We start from the raw sequence: 19,337 nt of genomic DNA on the forward strand, positions 1-19,337 counted from the left end.
CTGCGAACAGAGTTATCTTATGGTTGAATTTCCCAATCTGTAATGCCGATATGTCTGGGTTATTTTGGATTGAGGCTGCAAGTGGCTCTATACACAACGCAAACAGGAGTGGTGATAAGGGGCATCCCTGTCTGGTTCCGTTCTGAATCTTAATGGGTGTGGAATGATGCCCAATTGCTCTTATACGTGCGGTAGGGGTGGAGTAAACATTCTTAAGCGCTGTGAGAAAAGGGCCATGAATACCTCTCCTCTCAAGCACCGTCCACATATACTGCCAGTCCACTCTGTCGAATGCCTTCTCTGCATCCAATGATAGGAGCAGAGAAAGCACTCCCCTATCAGTCAAATGGTCTGTCATTACTGTCATTCTCCGTACATTGTCAGGAGCTTCCCTACCCGTAATGAAACCTACTTGGTCTGGGTGAACCATTGTCGGGATTATTCGTTTAAGTCTGTTGGCCATCACCTTTGTCACAATTTTAATATCTTGGTTGATAAGGGAGATAGGTCTATAGTTGGAGCAATACTTCGGATTCTTCCCTGGCTTAGGTAAGACAACTATTTTAGCTTGGAGTAGTTCTGTTGGAATTTCATGGCCCTCCATAATATGATTTGCAAATCTGACTAGGTGGGGGATTAAAACTGATTTTAACAATTTGTAGTACTCACTAGAGAACCCATCTGGTCCCGGTGCCTTCCCTGGTTTGAGATCTTCAAGAACTGCCAAAGTTTCTGCTTGGGAGATCTTGGCATTTAGTGAATCCTGGTCACTCTCCGAAATTTTGTCTAGTCGCGTAGAGTCTAGAAAGTTATACTGTAATTGTTGTGTATTGTCGTCATAGGTTATTTTTTTTGCCGTCATACAGATTCCCATAATAATCTGCAAACGTGTCCACAATCTCTTGCGGGTGGGAGGTGAGGAAGCCCAATTTATTTTGCAAAAGTGCTATTGAAGAGGCCTGTTGTGCATCTCTAATTTTTTTGGCCAAATATTTATCGGGCTTGTTTGCATACAAAAAATAATTTGTTTTTAGTCTATGCGCCGTCCTGATGGAATATTCATTCAAGTATTTTGCTAGGGTCTGTCTTTTAAGTTGCAATGTGTGAAAGGTAGCTGCAGAAAGAGTCAATTTGTGGGAGCATTCTAGTTCCTCTATCTCGGTGTACAACTGTGACAGATGTGCCTTCATTTACTTGTTATGTATAGTTTTTTCCTTAATGAGTAGTCCCCTGACTACTGATTTATGTGCTGCCCAGACTGTTATGGGGTTAGATGTTGAATCCAAGTTTATATTCCAATATTCTCCTAACGCCCTAATTAGGTTATTTTTAGTTTGGGGATTTTTTAAGCAAGCAGGGTCGTAAGTCCAGGCTCACAATCTATTTATATCCCTTAATTCTCCCAGTTGTACTTGAGTTATAGAATGGTCCGACCAAACGCATGTGTGAATGCTAGTGGACCTAAGGACCGGTTGCAGTATCTGACTGATAAATATATAATCTAGCTTGGAGTATGACTTGTGAGCTTAGAATAGTATGTACTGTCTGTGGTTATGCCAATCTGGGTTTTCCAAGTGTCAACAAGGGAGTCTAGAATAGTTTTGGCCATAGACCTAAGTCTACTGTGTTTCTTGGAGATTTCATTGGAGGTCCTATAAACTAGATTTTGAATGTCTAGGTTAAAGTCTCCTGCCAGAATAATACGCATTTTAGACCAGGTAGTTAATAAATGTGAATTTTTTTTGAAAGAGGTGTTCTGTTTTTTATTTGGGGCATAGACGTTACATAGGACTACATCCACACCCTGAATCTGACCCTGTACTAAAATATATCGTCCCTTAGTATCTGCTATTGTTTCCCCATGGACAAACAACACTGAATGGTGTATTAATATTGAAACTCCGCGTTTCTTTGAATTCGAGGTGGCATGATAGTGTTGTGTGAATTCCCGTGACCAATATTTGGGAATGGATGCTGACACAAAATGTGTCTCCTGAAGAAACACAATATTGGCGTATAAGTTTCTATATTGAGTAAGTGCTGTACGCCTCTTAAGGTCAGAGTGTAAGTCCCTCACATTATGTGAAAGTAAATTTATTGTGGCGAGTGTCATTATTTTGTGTGGTGAAGGTAAACATCCCTATGAAAAAGTGTAAGAACCAGCAATATCCCCTGTCTTGGCAAAAATCCCAGGAGGAGAGCAGTGGAAGACTTACCCGACTCGTGATCTGTAGAGTGGCCATGGCAGGAGTCATCTAAATCCCCCAGTTGGGGAAGTATGTAACTTAACAAGGTTGAATGACTCGAAAGTATTTGTGGTTTAAGGCATACGTAGTGACTATGTAACAACTCAACCAACCTAAAGAAAAACATAAACTTGAACATATAAACATTTTTAACCATTAAACCTTAACTCAGTGAGTTCCAAAAGAAACTCCACAATGTTGAGAGAAATAAGAAGAGATCTAGAAAAAGAGAATAAGACAGTAAAGGAAAATAAATTAAGTTGATTAGATTAGTAAGAAGAAGAAAGAAATTAGGGAGAGCGTGCAGCTAGGAGTATCAGCTGTAAGCCGAGTTTCGGCTAGAAATTACAGACATAGTAGTCTCAAGAGTGGACACATGAGTATTTCTGACCAGTACTTTTCCAGGAGTTTATGGGTACAAAAGAAGGTAGAAAAAAATGATATAAGCAGAGACATCCATATGCACCCTCCATGTATCCCCATTCCTCATGTGAGGATGCTGTGAATAGGTCTGCAGAACCAAGGAGACTTGGCTATCAAGAGTTACATTAAACAAGAAAGTTGCACTGTAAGGGTGGATCTCCCGCCTCTGTCCCAGTGGCAGGTTACAGGATCATGTCTTGGGCTTCTTCCCCCCATTTGTGATCTTTGTCCATTTATTTTTTGATGATGAGCTTCTAGTTTCCGAAGCATCTGGTGCTTTTGTGGATGACGTAGTAGTTGGGAAGTCCGGTAGATCTAAACTCAAGGATTGGCATGCTGTGGGTACATCCTTCATAGATCTTATGCCCCAGCGGTATGGCATTTGGTGTTTTCGCAGAAGCGCTGTGAGTGGTCTTAGTGTGCCTCGACGTTGTAGAGTACGGACACAGAGGTCCTGATAAAACTGTATCACATTTCCCTGGAATTTAAATGTGGGATTCTGGCGAGCAGCTTGCAAGATTTTTTCTTTCTCAGGGAAACGTAAAAGCTTTACTATAATGTCTCTAGGTGGTAAATCATCTCTAGGTCTAGCTCTAAGAGCTCTGTGAGCTCTTTCTATTTGATAGGAGTCCTCCATGTTATCTCCAGTAATTGTTCTGAACAGTTGAAGAATATAGGAGTTTAAATCTTTATTTATAATTGACTCTGGGACTCCTTTGAGGCGTAGATTGCACCTCCTAGACCTGTTCTCCAAGTCCTCCATCTTATCCTGGAGTTCCAAGATTTCTTGTTGTTGTAAAGATACAGACTGGGAGAGTGTGGTGATTTCCTCAGATATCTCATCCTGATTGGTTTCCAGGGTGTCCACCCTGCTCCCTATCTCTGTGATGTCATTTTTTTATTTCTCTGAGACTGGTTGACACCGTGGAATGGAGGGTGTCTATCTTGTTCCAAAGCTTTTCAAAATTAGTGTCAATATCTCTTTTGGAAACCAACAGTTGTAGGTCAGCTTTTGTAGCAGGGATTTGATCTGCCGGAGTTAATGCATTAGAGTCCATGTCTCTATCTTCTTAATTTTCTGACTCCATATTATCAGGGAGTTTGTTGACTTTTGAAGTTTTAAAAAAAGAGTCCATGGGAGCTGTTTTAGTAACCTTGTCTGGTTTATTTGCCTTTCTGGTGGACATGGTGGTATTTAAGATTGCAATATTCTGAATCCTCAGATGTTGTATCAAAGAGCAGATTCCATTTGTGCCCCACAGGCTTATATGTTCAAGTGCAGTTATATAGCTTTTCTTGCTGGACTACCTCCTCTTATAGCTCTAATGTTTGTTAATGCATTAACCTGGGATGAACCAGCTGAAATTTGATATAATTATCACACACCAAGTACCACACTGCAAAAATAGGGAATATAACAATGATGTAGCGCACTCTGCAAAAGTCTTACATGCTCATGACACCTTGCCTATTGTAATAGTATAGGATAGACAGCGTGCATCCCTTTGATAAGGGTAGTGACTTTAACTATGTTTTCCCAGCCTCACCCGGAGCTCACAGAGACCAGCATTCTCCCCATCTGCCTCCCAACAACTATTTTCTAGCTGTCTTATGTTGGGGAAAAGGTCAGTGTCACGACCAGAGCCTTAATACATTCTGTCTCTAGGAAGCCTCTTACCCATGTGGTAATGGCGGCTCTCTGTCTCAGCAGAAATTTCTACATGCCGCGCCGCCAGGCAGTATCCCCCGATCTCGCTTCCCCTCTGTTCCGACCAAACGCCTGAATAGCCAGAGGCGAGTGAGGGAAAACCCCCACAGCTGTTTGTCTGTCGGGTTCTTTACTTGATGCGTCGCTTCATTAGGCCTGGGCCGGGCGATCCCAAACCCCCTTCTAGCTGCTCACCCTGTAGTGTTCTGGAGCATAAAAAAGCTAACCGCTGATGTAAAGGTTCTCCTTGCCTTCAGGTATAGCTGCTTGTCCGCATTGCAGGCACTTGATGTGCCCTTTCTCAGCTCCCAGCTGCACGGAGCTCTTCACCTACACCTCCATCTTAGATCACAGCTAGGCACCGCCTCGTTACTTACTTATTTAAAGGGACACTGAACCCAATTTTTTTCTTTTGTGATTTAGATAGAGCATGCAATTTTAAGCAACTTTCTAATTTACTCCTATTATCAAATTATCTTCATTCTCTTGGTATCTTTATTTGAAATGCAAGAATGTAAGTTTAGATGCCGTCCCATTTTTGGTGAACACACTGTGTTGTTCTTGCTGATTGGTGGATAAATTCACCCACCAATAAAGCTTTCCATAGTACTGAACCAAAAAAATAGCTTAGATGGCTTCTTTTTCAAATAAAGAAAGCAAGAGAACAAAGAAAAATTGATAATAGGAGTAAATTAGAAAGCTGCTTAAATTTGCATTCTCTATCTGAATCACGAAAGTAAAAATTTGGGTTCAGTGTCCCTTTAAGAATATATTTTCATATGGGAAAACGTTTCCTCTATAATTAAATATCTATAACGACTTTTTTTAACCCCAACTCCTTTTTTTGCAGTAAATTTAGGACATGTTATTAAGAATATATATTTGTTCAGAGTTTCCTTCCCAGAATCCCAGCTTTTTCCACAAAAATCGCCACTCTTATCACTTTTTGTTTCTTATATACTTCTCCAGTTTTTTGGAAAATAATGTGGTTTGAGAACTTCAGAGTTGGCTTAGCCTTACAGGTATAATGAGTGAACTGCTGAGCGCACAGCACAGTGAATAATTTTACAGAGTTAGGCTTAGTTTAGTTATACAAATATACACTATTAGTCTATTATTATTTATGTGCCCCCTGCCCGCTGGGTGACCCCCCTCCTCACCAGTCCTCTCTGCTCCGGTGACGGTTGGATCGATGCGATCCCAGCATCGCACTCACTGTGATGTGCGATCCTCATAACCGCTCCTCACTGCCCTGGGAGGAAGATCACGTACGTACGCACGTGCGTGTCTCCCTCCAGGCCTCCATCCATGTGCGGCAACTGTCTGTGAGTGAGCAGACAGGAAGGCGGGTGGGCGGACAAGAAGGCAGGCGGAAGTAAGAAAACGTCACGTGACCTCGGCAAAAGCCGGGTCACGTGACCGCCGAACACAAAAAAAAATTAATTTTACCAAAAAAAAATATATGCAGTTGCAAGTGAAACTCTGCCGCCCCCCCAAATCTGACGACCTAGGCACCGGCCTTGTTGGCCTAGGGATAAATACGCCCCTGACTTAGCTACTAGCCAGGCAAAAATGTTACTTGCCACTTCTGATCCCACCCACCCACTGCTTGCCCATGCCACGCCCACTGCCCACCCACTATCCCACCATATCTTTTAGCATTTTTACAGGCAGTGTATTCTCTTATTATTATTATTATTATTATCATCAGGTATTTGTAGAGCGCCAACAGGTTCCGCAGCGCTATGAACATGGGTGGTATATAAAAAACGATTACAGGGATCAAATGGGTGAAGGGTCCTGCAGTTGCACTGTTGTAGTCAGCTCTTATGAAGGTGGACTACAAACAGCTGGGCTCATAGGCTTACATGCTATGGGGTTTAAGGGGATAGCAGTGGAGATAGGAAGATTAATGTAGGTTGTAAGCGTCCCTGAATAGTAGAGTCTTCAGGGAGCACTTGAAGCTTTTAAAACTAGGGGAGATTCTTGTGGAGTGAGGCAGAGAGTTCCATAAGATGGGAGCCAGTCTTGAGAAATCTTGTAGACGGGAATGTGAGGAGGTAACAAGAGAGGAGGAGAGTAGGAGATCATGAGAGGAGCGAAGGGGGCGGGAGGGAGAGTATCTGGAGACAAGGTCTTATATGTAGGGGGGAGCAATGCAATTGAGGGCTTTGTGTGTCAGAGTGAGAATTTTGTGTTTAATCCTGGAGACAAGAGGAAGCCAGTGAAGGGATTGGCAGAGAGGGGCAGCAGATGAAGAGCGATGTGCAAGGAAGATGAGCCTGGCAGAGGCATTCATTATGGATTGCAAAGGAGCTAGGCGGCAGCTAGGGAGACCAGAGAGGATAAAGTTGCAGTAGTCGAGGCGGGAAAGGATGAGAGAGTGGATTCAAATCTTTGTTGTGTCTTCTGTAAGGAAATGTCTAATTTTAGCAATGTTTTTATGGTGGAAGCAGCAGGCTTTAGCCAAGGACTGAATGTGAGGAGTGAAAGAAAGATCTGAGTCAAGTGTGACCCCAAGACATCGGGCATGTGAGGTTGGGGTAATGATGGAATTGTCAACAGTCATAGAGACATGGGGGGTGGAGATTTTTGAAGAAGGGGGGGAAATAAGGAGCTCTGTTTTGGAGAGATTTAGCTTGAGGTAGTGAGAGGACATCCAAGATGAGATATGAGAGAGACAGTGACACTCTTAGTCAGTAATCTTGGAATTGTCTGTAAAGGCAAGATTTAAATAAGTAAATCTGTCCATCTATCTATATCTCCCTCTCTTACACAAACTCCCTCCTCTTATTCTCCCCCTCACATTCTGCCACTCTCTCTTTCTCAGACTCTCCCCCCTCTCTCTTACATTCCCCACCTCTCTCTCACAATCTTCCTGTCTGAATTTCCTCTCGTCTCTCTTACTCACTCTTCTTCTCTCACTCACACACTCTCCTTAATCTGTCTATCACACACTTCCCTCCTATGTTTTAAACTATCCTCCTTTCTTCTACACTGTCTTCTCTCACACACTTTCCCTCTCTCTTCCTCTCCCTCCTCTCTTCTCTCTTACTCTCTTCTCTCTTACTCTCCTACTCTCTCATACTCTACCTCTCTCACTCTTCCCCTCCCTCTCACCCTTTCCATCCTCCTCATACATTCTCCCCGCTTAAAAGAGCGAAAGGAACGCCTGTAACTGGAGCGGTCTAAGGGCTGGGCTCCTAACCGGAATGGGGAGGGGGAGAAATAGGGGGGTTAGGAATTAGAAAAGAATAGGGAAAAAATAGATAAGAGTGAGAGGAGGGCTTAAAGGGATAGCAGATAAGAGGGGTGGGGAAAGGGTACAAATAGTCAGGGCAACAGGAAGTTGGATTATTACTAACCTTTTTGTTTCAGGAGTTGCTTGTAAGCTGTTGTTGCAGAAGAAGTGGCTGAAGATGTCGTTCAGAAGCAGGAAGATTCCTAGGCGTTTCCTCACAGACGACGAGACCCTCTGGAAGACAAGAGCGATCCGGGCGCAGAAGAGGCTGAAGCTCCTTGAAAAAAGACAAGAAGGTAATCAGAAGCAGCAGGAGATGGTTCAGGATCGGATGGCGGCGGTAATCCCCCCCAGGGAGAGTGCGAGTAGAAGATGGTGCCGTGAGTATGGAGAATGGGGTCAGGGCAGGAGATGGGGCCATGTCCGATGTGAGTATGGGGGAGTTAATGCTATTTAGCGATTCTGAGCGATCCACTAGCCCAGTAATCCCCCTAGGGCAAGGGGACAGTTTTTGTCAGGCAGGGGGCTATGCGAGGTCACCCCCCAGGTGCAGTAGGCAGGGCGCGTTTCAGTTATCATTGGGGCAGGCAGAGCAGGACAGTAGGAGGCGCGCGGATAATCATCCGCGGAGCAGGGAATGGTTGTCCAACAGAGGGCAGGTCCGGGCAGCATCCAGAGGTCCAATCTCCTCGGACGAGGATGTAGGCCTCCACGGCTTTAGGCGCGGCAGTAATTTCCCTCCCCTTCCATCCCCGGGCAAATTTCGCGGTCGGAGCATGCGCACGCCGGACGTGCGTACGTGCCGCAATGACGTCACCCCGGACGTGGGGGCGGGGACTTCCGGGCACTGTGCAAAGTGCTCTCATTGAGGGATCGCACAGGGAGCGGGCGGGTTGCGTCCTTTATGAAAAAAGGAAAAGGGGGGATAGCAGGGCATATGGCCAGGGCAAAGGGGGAAGTTCCTGGCCAGGGACCCGGTGGTCCAGGCCGTTATTTCCAAATAGAAGAAGCGAGGAAGGGATCAAGTGAAAAAGGGGAGGGGTGTAGGGGGCCCCCGGCGTATTGCAAAGTCCATGATAGGGGGGCAAGTAGCAGTAGGGCCATTAAAAGAGTAAGGCTTGAGGAGAATAGGGCAGAGCGGCCTTGGGTAATTAGTGATAGTGAGAGTAACATTTATATAAGGGTAGAGGAGGAAGGGAGTTTTAGGGATAAGGCAAAAGAGGTGCACAACAGCAGAAGGCTAGGACAGACAGAGGCCTGGGAAGCAGATGCCTAAAAAGGGGGGGGGGGATTGCTCTAACTTAAATGTGAATATGTTGCAGAAAGGAGACAAAGGGAATAAAGCACCTAAAGGAGCAAGGGACAAGGAGGAAGAAGGAAACATTGCAGCATCGCAAGGAAGGTTGACAGCGGACAAGGAAGGACAAGATGGATTTCACGAACAGCAGAGGAATCACGGTAAGCAAATGTATTCTAGTGGCAGTAGTGAATCTGATACATCAGATAGTTCTACGGAATGGGACTCTGAGGATGATAAACATAATGGTAATGGGCATAGAAAAATACTAAAAATTGTAAGAAGGATATATGCTAAGCAAGGTAAAAGAAGGGTAGAGAAGGAGGGGTCTGAAGAGGATGACAGCAGTGATAATGAGGTGAATTTAGATGATGAGGTGGCAGGGACCAAGCTCTTACCCCTTCCTATGCATTTGAAAGCAAAAGTTGTCAGGAAAGCGCAGAAAGGTAGGTACGTGGATGTTTTCAAAAATGACTAGGGATGTGCTGGCTCTTAAGTCTAGAGGGGACGAAGGTAGAGGGAGGAAAGCAAGGCAAACATTTCCAGAATGGGTGAAGGGAATGGCTATATATGCAGAATGCTTTATAACGGCTAACCCGGATAAGGTAAAAGGGGTATTGCGATACATTCATTTAATAGCGGAGTACTATACAACATACGCCTGGAAGGATTATGATAAGGAATTTAGGAAGGGGAATTTGCAATTAGGGGGGAAGGGTAGAAAGGAATTTGGAGTTAAAATACTGGATATGTGGAGGTTAATGAAGGTTTCAAAAGGGCAAGGTGGCAGGCCTATAGGGCAGGCGAAGGCGGTTAGGTCAGAGGTAAAGGAGTGCTGGGCTTTCAATGACAAAAGGTGCGATAGGGGGAATTCATGTAAATACAAGCACGCATGCAAATACTGCGGGGGAGCTCATCCAGGCGTAGAGTGTAGAAGGAGTAATGCAGGTGCTGGCAATAAATTTTCCGTTCGAGGGCAAGGAGGCGGCAATAGCGGGACAGGAGTGGCAGGAAATAGCCAAAACACCGCTGAGAATAGATAGAATTGTTAAAGAATTAACAGCATATCCGCTGAGAGCGGAAAGAAGTTTATTGACAGAGGGTTTGAGCAAAGGGTTTATTGTCCCAGTTAAGACAGTGGTTAATGGGGCAATGCAGGCAAGAAACTTGAAATCGGCAGCGGAATTTCCCGGGGTGTTAGCGGAGAAGGAGGTCAAGCTGGGTAGAATTGCGGGGCCATTTAAACAGAAATCTTATGATGATTTGATTGTGTCTCCCCTCAGAGTGGTACCCAAAAAAGAAAAAGGAAAGTACAATGATACAACACCTGTCCTACCCCAGGGGAGGTTCTGTCAATGATGCAATTGACAAGTTGGATTCATCAGTGCAATATCAATCCTTTGATAGTGCGGTAAATATAGTCAAGCAGCTGGGGAAAGGTGCCTTGATGGCAAAGATTGACGTGGAATCTGCATTTAGATTGTTACCTTTGAACCCGGTTAGTTTTAATTTGATGGGTTGTAAGTTTGACGGCTGTTATTTTATAGATAAGTGTTTGCCCATGGGGTGTTCGGTTTCTTGTGCAATTTTTGAAAAGTTCAGTTCCTTTTTGCATTGGTTGTTCGCGAAGAGGACAGGATGTGGTTGTATGGCGCACTACTTAGATGATTTTTTGGTAGTTGGTAGGGCTGAATCGGCGGAATGCCGGATATGGAAAGAGGAGTTGGAAGCGATGTTAAAATAATTAGGAGTTCCAGTAGCAGTAGAGAAGTCATAAGGCCCAGACACAAGGCTTGTATTTTTGGGAATTATGATAGATTCAGAGAAAGGCCAGTGCGAGTTGCCATTTGATAAGATGACAAGGCGAGGCAGATGATCAAAGGGATGTTGAAAAGAAACAAACAGGCAGACGTGAGATGGGGTGCAAGGGCCGTGCTAGTTTTGATTAGGAGATCGAAGACGGATACAGCAGGAAAAGGGGTATGGGTGGCAATGGGAGCGACAGGTAGTGTCTCCTGCCCAGTAGCAGCAGTGAAGGAGTACTTGTTGGCGGATAGGACAATGGGCCCGCAGTTTGTCAGGCATAAGGACGGTGCTAGTGTTCCAATCTTCCAATTTCTGAAGGTGCTAGAACTGACAGTAAGGAAACTAGGATGGTTAAATGCATACTACGCCCACATTCATTCAGAATAGGGACGGCAACTAGTGCAGCGCGCGCTCGGTGGAGCAGATTAAAAAGCTGGGGAGGTGGAAATCAGCGGCATACAAGTCCTACATCAGGCTGTGTGGAGGACTATGATAACGTTTGAGTAATGTTTTTCTTTACAATAATGAACCAAACTAAATTAAAATGTTTTTTCTTCATCTTGTTGCAGGGGGTGCCTTGAGGATATGGGTAGTGGGATACTCATACGTATACTGGGCACATGTTAGGGCGGCATCATTGGCAAGAGGGGAGCATTTAGGTTTTAAGCACACTGAAGCCAGCGTTAGATGGATTGGCAAACGTGGAATGAAGTGGGAAGATTTGGTAGGCACAATACAGCAAGCGAGACAAAGATGGGAGCGCCCGTATGTGCTGATCATACATTTGGGAGGGAATAATATTGGATCATACCCTTTAAGGGAATTGGAAGAAAAGATAAAAGGAGTCATGAGTTGGCTGGCAATAGCATGGCGAGGAGTAAGCATAGTATGGTCAAACATAATATCAAGGCTGTTTTGCAGAAATACGAATACGCAAAGGGCAGGCTATAGATCCAGGAGAAAGATTAATCTGGTAGCAGCTAAGGCAGTAAGGGGTATAGGTGGCCTAGTGCTCAAACATCCTTTAATAGCAGCAAAAAGGGAGGAGATATTCAGGCGAGACGGAGTACACCTAAACGAAGAGGGTAATGATCAATTCCTGGAGGACATAAGGAGAATGCTGGAGGATATGATAAAGGTAAGGAAAGGTCACGGTGATGGCTAAAGGGGATTGGCCGAAAGAGTATTACTTTGTTGGCAGTGAAATTGGGATCTGGCACGTAGGCGGGGCATGCGAGGGGTGGAGGGGATCCTGTAGCATACTCAGACTAAGTCGTGATTCGGTGGTCTAGCTAATGGCTGGTATATGCTGCATGTTCTCTCCTCCCCCTCCTGTCCTGCCACAGGGGGGGGGGGGGGTTGTGGTCTCCCCCCCTGACACGTGGGATCCAAGTTCAAGTTGTGCAAATGCTGGTGCATTTTGAGTTGTTGGTTGATTTTAGGGTATGTTATTACCCAATGAGAAATTTAATTAAATTATTAAATGTGACCTTTCCATATTTAGCCAAACTCCTGTGTTGTGTCATTATTTCAGGTCGCCATAATGGCAAAGGGGGAAGTGAATGGTGAGCAGTTGGAGAGAGGGTCATAGTTTTAATGGTATATGGAAGGTAAATGGAGCCTCTAAGACCTTAAAAGAGCAAAAGGAACGCCTGTGACTGGAGCGGCCTAAGGGCTGGACTCCTAACCGGAATGGGGAGGGGGAGAAATAGGGGGGTTAGGAATTAGAAAAGAATAGGGAAGAAATAGATAAGAGTGAGAGGAGGGCTTAAAGGGATAGCAGATAAGAGGGGTGGGGAAAGGGTACAAATAGTCAGGGCAACAGGAAGTTGGATTATTACTAACCTTTTTGTTTCCCTCCTACCCTCTCTAGATTCAAACAAGCAAGTAGAGACAACTATGTGGAGAGGTCACAACCAGAGATGTGGAAAGAATTTGGCATGGTTATGGGCACGATGTCAGCTACTTAGTTGGATCGCAGTAAGACCGCCCGTGCCCCCTAATAAAGGGAACAAAAGAAGCTGCAGCTGGAGGCTAGTGGGTGACTCGAGCGGTCTAAGCTAGCTGAAGGCGTTAAGATAAAGCAGGCAGCATAAAGATGGAAGAAATTTTTTGTAGATGGTGCGGTGAAATTGGGATCTGGCACATAGGCGGGGCATGCGAGGGGTGGAGGGGATCCTGTAGCATACCCAGACTAAGTCGTGATTCGGTGGTCTAGCTAATGGCTGGTATATGCTGCAGGTTCTCTTCTCCCCCTCCTGTCCTGCCACAGGGGGGGGGGGTTTGTGGTCTTCCCCCCCTGACATGTGGGATTCAAGTTCAAGTTGTGCAAATACTGGTGCATTTTGAGTTGTTGGTTGATTTTAGGGTATGTTATTACCCAATGAGAAATTAAATTAAATTATTAAATGTGACCTTTCCATATTAGCCAAACTCCTGTGTTGTGTCATTATTTAAGGTCGCCATAATGGAAAAGGGGGAAGTGAATGGTGGGCAGTTGGAGAGAGGGTCATAGTTTTAATGGTATATGGAAGGTAAATGGAGCCTCTAAGACCTTATGCACTTAGACTCCCATATATGCACACACACACAATCATACTGCTCTGTGCTGTTAGCTACATGTCACATACTGCTCTGTGGTGTTAGCTACATGTCACATACTGCTCTGTGGTGTTAGCTACATGTCACATACTGCTCTGTGCTGTTAGCTACATGTCACATACTGCTCTGTGCTGTTAGCCACATGCCACTTACTGCTCTGTGCTGTTAGCCACATGCCACTTACTGCTCTGTGCTGTTAGCCACATGTCACATACTGCTCTGTGCAGTATATACACTGATACACACACTCATACACATACTCATACACACAGATAAAACACTGATACACACACATATATGTTAACACAGACACATTTTAAAAGGGCACTAGGACCATGCTACTACTTACTTTGCAGGAACAGAGACTCATGATGCCAGTGTAAATCTGCTGACCATTATCACAGAGCTGACCTGAGGATCTCTGTGTCACCTGCTTCACTTATCACAGCTGAAACATTAAGAGCAGCTTTAAATTTGTTGGGTACATTGAGAATGTACAGGAGTTTTAAAGTTGCTCTGTTTTAGTTGCATAGTTGCCAACATTTCAAAAACACTTCCAGGGACACTTTGCCCTATCTGGTGCAGAGAACCAGGAGGTGAAGGAAGTTAATGAGGACAGCTCTTTTACTTTTTAAAATCCAGTAACTGTCAATGAGTGTCCAGGCCAAGATACTATGGTGATAGAGAGATTCTGTGACATTGTGCCTGGGTACTCTGTGTCAGTTACTGAATTAAAAAAACAAACGCCTAGATTTAGAGTTCTGCATTAGCCGTCAAAAGCAGCGTTAAGGGGTCCTAACACTGCTTTTGGCCGCCCACTGGTATTTAGAGTCAGCCAGGAAAGGGTCTAACGCTCACTTTCAAGCCGTGACTTTTCCATACCGCAGATCCCCTTACGCCAATTGCGTATCCTATCTTTTCAATGGGATCTTCCTAACGCTGGTATTTAGAGTCTTGGCTGAAGTGTGCGATACACCCTCTACCGACATGACTCCAGCCACAGAAAAAAGTCAGTAGTTAAGAGCTTCCTGGGCTAACGCTGGTTTATAAAGCTCTTAACTACTGTGCTCTAAAGTACACTAACACCCATAAACTACCTATGTACCCCTAAACCGAGGTCCCCCCACATCGCTGCCACTATAATAAATATTTTTAACCCCTAATCTTCCGACTGCACACTGCCGCCACCTACATTACCCTATGAACCCCTAATCTGCTGCCCCTAACATCGCCGACACCTACATAATATTTATTAACCCCTAATCTGCCCCCCCCCCCCCAACGTCGCCGCTACCTAACTACACTTATTAACCCCTAATCTGCCGACCGGACCTCGCCGCTACTCTAATAAATGTAGTAACCCCTAAAGCTAACCCTAACCCTAACCTTAACACCCCCCTAAATTAAATATAATTTTAATCTAACGAAATAAATTAAATATTATTAACTAAAGTATTCCTATTTAAAGCTAAATACTTACCTGTAAAATAAACCCTAAACTAGCTACAATATAACGAATAATTATATTGTAGCTATTTTAGAATTTATATTTATTTTACAGGCAACTTTGTATTTATTTTAACTAGTTACAATAGCTATTAAATAGTTAAGAACTATTTAATAGCTACCTAGTTAAAATAATTACAAAATTACCTGTAAAATAAATCCTAACCTAAGTTACAATTAAACCTAACACTACACTATCAATAAATTAATTTAAAAAATTACCTACAATTACCTACAATTAAATAAACTAAACTAAATTACAAAAAAAAACAAACACTAAATTATATATATAAAAAAAAGATTACAAGATTTTTAAGCTAATTACACCTACTCTAAGCCCCCTAATAAAATAACAAAGCCCCCCAAAATAAAAAAATGTCCCTACCCTAATCTAAATTAAAAAAGTTAACAGCTCTATTACCAGCCCTTAAAAGGGCTTTTTGTGGGGCATGCCCCAAAGAAATCAGCTCTTTTGCCTGTAAAAAAATAAACACAATACCACCCCCCAACATTACAACCCACCACCCACATACCCCTACTCTAACCCAAACCCCCCTTAAATAAACCTAACACTACCCCCCTGAAGATCTCCCTACCTTGAGTCATCTTCACCCAACTGGGCCGAAGTCTTCATCCGATGGGCCAGAAGAGGACATCCAGACCGGCAGAAGTCTTCATCCTATCCGGGCAGAAGAGGACATCTTCATCCAAGCGGCATCTTCATCCAAGCGGCATCTTCTATCTTCATCCATCCAACGAGGAGCGGCTCCATCTTCAAGACCTCCGGCACAGAACATCCTCTTCCTTCTGACGACTACCGACGAGTGAAGGTTCCTTTAAGTGACGTCATCCAAGATGGCGTCCCTCGAATTCCGATTGGCTGATAGGATTCTTTCAGCCAATCGGAATTAAGGTAAGAAAATCTGATTGGCTGATTGAATCAGCCAATCAGATTCAAGTTCAATCCGATTAGCTGATCCAATCAGTCCTCTTCTGCCCGGATAGGATGAAGACTTCTGCCAGTCTGGATGTCCTCTTCTGGCCCATTGGATGACGACTTCGGCCCGGTTGGGTGAAGACGACTCAAGGTAGGGAGATCTTCAGGGGGGTAGTGTTAGGTTTATTTAAGGGGGGTTTGGGTTAGAGTAGGGGTATGTGGGTGGTGGGTTGTAATGTTGGGGGGTGGTATTGTGGTTTTTTTTACAGGTAAAAGAGCTGATTTCTTTGGGGCATGCCCCACAAAAAGCCCTTTTAAGGGCTGGTAATAGAGCTGTTAACTTTTTTAATTTAGATTAGGGTAGGGACATTTTTTTATTTTGGGGGGCTTTGTTATTCTATTAGGGGGCTTAGAGTAGGTGTAATTAGCTTAAAAATTTGTAATCTTTTTTTATTTTTTGTAATTTAGTGTTTGTTTTTTTTGTAATTTAGTTTAGTTTATTTAATTGTAGGTAATTGTAGGTAATTTATTTAATTAATTTATTGATAGTGTAGTGTTGGGTTTAATTGTAACTTAGGTTAGGATTTATTTTACAGGTAATTTTGTAATTATTTTAACTAGGTAGCTATTAAATAGTTCTTAACTATTTAATAGCTATTGTAACTAGTTAAAATAAATACAAAGTTGCCTGTAAAATAAATATAAATCCTAAATAGCTACAATATAATTATTCGTTATATTGTAGCTAGTTTAGGGTTTATTTTACAGGTAAGTGTTTAGCTTTAAATAGGAATACTTTAGTTAATAATATTTAATTTATTTCCTTAGATTAAAATTATATTTAATTTAGGGGGGTGTTAGGGTTAGACTTAGCTTTAGGGGTTAATACATTTATTAGAGTAACGGCGAGGTCTGGTCGGCAGATTAGGGGTTAATAAGTGTAGTTAGGTAGCGGCGACGTGGGGGGGGGCGGATTAGGATTAATAAATATTATGTAGGTGTCGGCGATGTTAGGGGCAGCAGATTAGTGGTACATAGGTATAATGTAGGTTGCGGCAGTGTCCGGAGTGGCAGATTAGGGGTTAATTGTGTAATGCAGGTGTCAGCGATAGCGCGGGCGGCAGATTAGGGGTTAATAAGTGTAAGGTTAGAGGTGTTTAGACTCGGGGTTCATGTTAGGGTGTTAGGTGCAGACTTAGAAAGTGTTTCCCCATAGGAAACAATGCTACTACTTACTTTGCAGGAACAGAGACTCATGATGCCAGTGTAAATCTGCTGACCATTATCACAGAGCTGACCTGAGGATCTCTGTGTCACCTGCTTCACTTATCACAGCTGAAACATTAAGAGCAGCTTTAAATTTGTTGGGTACATTGAGAATGTACAGGAGTTTTAAAGTTGCTCTGTTTTAGTTGCATAGTTGCCAACATTTCAAAAACACTTCCAGGGACACTTTGCCCTATCTGGTGCAGAGAATCAGGAGGTGAAGGAAGTTAATGAGGACAGCTCTTTTACTTTTTAAAATCCAGTAACTGTCAATGAGTGTCCAGGCCAAGATACTATGGTGATAGAGAGATTCTGTGACATTGTGCCTGGGCACTCTGTGTCAGTTACTGAATTAAAAAAACAAACGCTTAGATTTAAAGTTCTGAGTTAGCCGTCAAAAGCAGCGTTAAGGGGTCCTAACACTGCTTTTGGCCGCCCGCTGGTATTTAGAGTCAGCCAGGAAAGGGTCTAACGCTCACTTTCAAGCCGTGACTTTTCCATACCGCAGATCCCCTTACGCCAATTGCGTATCCTATCTTTTCAATGGGATCTTCCTAACGCTGGTATTTAGAGTCTTGGCTGAAGTGAGCGGTACACCCTCTACCGACATGACTCCAGCCGCAGAAAAAAGTCAGTAGTTAAGAGCTTTCTTGGCTAACGCCGGTTTATAAAGCTCTTAACTACTGTGCTCTAAAGTACACTAACACCCATAAACTACCTATGTACCCCTAAACCGAGGTCCCCCCACATCGCCGCCACTATAATAAATATTTTTAACCCCTAATCTTCCGACCGCACACCGCCGCCACCTACATTATCCCTATGAACCCCTAATCTGCTGCCCCTAACATCGCCGACACCTACATAATATTTATTAACCCCTAATCTGCCCCCCCCAACGTCGCCGCTACCTAACTACACTTATTAACCCCTAATCTGCCGACCGGACCTCGCAGCTACTCTAATAAATGTATTAACCCCTAAAGCTAAATCTAACCCTAACCCTAACACCCCCCTAAATTAAATATATTTTTAGTCTAATGAAATAAATTAAATATTATTAACTAAAGTATTCCTATTTAAAGCTAAATACTTACCTGTAAAATAAACCCTAAACTAGCTACAATATAACAAATAATTATATTGTAGCCATATTAGAATTTATATTTATTTTGCAGGCAACTTTGTATTTATTTTAACTAGTTACAATAGCTATTAAATAGTTAAGAACTATTTAATAGATACCTAGTTAAAATAATTACAAAATTACCTGTAAAATAAATCCTAACCTAAGTTACAATTAAACCTAACACTACACTATAAATAAATTAATTAAATAAATTACCTACAATTACCTACAATTAAATAAACTAAACTAAATTAAAAAAACAAACAAACACTAAATTACAAAAAATAAAAAAAGATTACAAATTTTTAAGCTAATTACACCTACTCTAAGCCCCCTAATAAAATAACAAAGCCCCCAAAATAAAAAAAATGTCCCTACCCTAATCTAAATAAAAAAAGTGAACAGCTCTATTACCAGCCCTTAAAAGGGCTTTTTGTGTGGGCATGCCCCAAAAGAAATCAGCTCTTTTGCCTGTAAAAATGGATGAAGATAGAAGATGCCGTTTGGATGAAGATGCCGCTTGGATGAAGATGTCCTCTTCTGCCCAGATAGGATGAAGACTTCTGCCAGTCTGGATGTCCTTTTCTGGCCCATCGGATGAAGACTTCGGCCTGGTTGGGTGAAGACGACTCAAGGTAGGGAGATCTTCAGGGGGGTAGTGTTAGGTTTATTTAAGGGGGGTTTGGGTTAGAGTAGGGGTATGTGGGTGGTGGGTTGTAATGTTGTAATGTTGGGGGGTGGTATTGTGTTTTTTTTTACAGGCAAAAGAGCTGATTTCTTTGGGGCATGCCCCGCAAAAAGCCCTTTTAAGGGCTGGTAATAGAGCTGTTAACTTTTTTAATTTAGATTAGGGTAGGGAATTTTTTTTATTTTGGGGGGCTTTGTTATTTTATTAGGGGGCTTAGAGTAGGTGTAATTAGCTTAAAAATCTTGTAATCTTTTTTTATTTTTTGCAATTTAGTGGGGGGGGGGTTTGTAATTTAGTTTAGTTTATTTAATTGTAGGTAATTGTAGGTAATTTATTTAATTAATTTAGTGATAGTGTAGTGTTAGGTTTAATTGTAACTGAGGTTAGGATTTATTTTACAGGTAATTTTGTAATTATTTTAACTAGGTAGCTATTAAATAGTTCTTAACTATTTAATAGCTATTGTAACTAGTTAAAATAAATACAAAG

The sequence above is a fragment of the Bombina bombina genome, chromosome 6, assembly GCF_027579735.1.
Source record: "Bombina bombina isolate aBomBom1 chromosome 6, aBomBom1.pri, whole genome shotgun sequence".
NCBI classification, from domain to species: domain Eukaryota; kingdom Metazoa; phylum Chordata; class Amphibia; order Anura; family Bombinatoridae; genus Bombina; species Bombina bombina.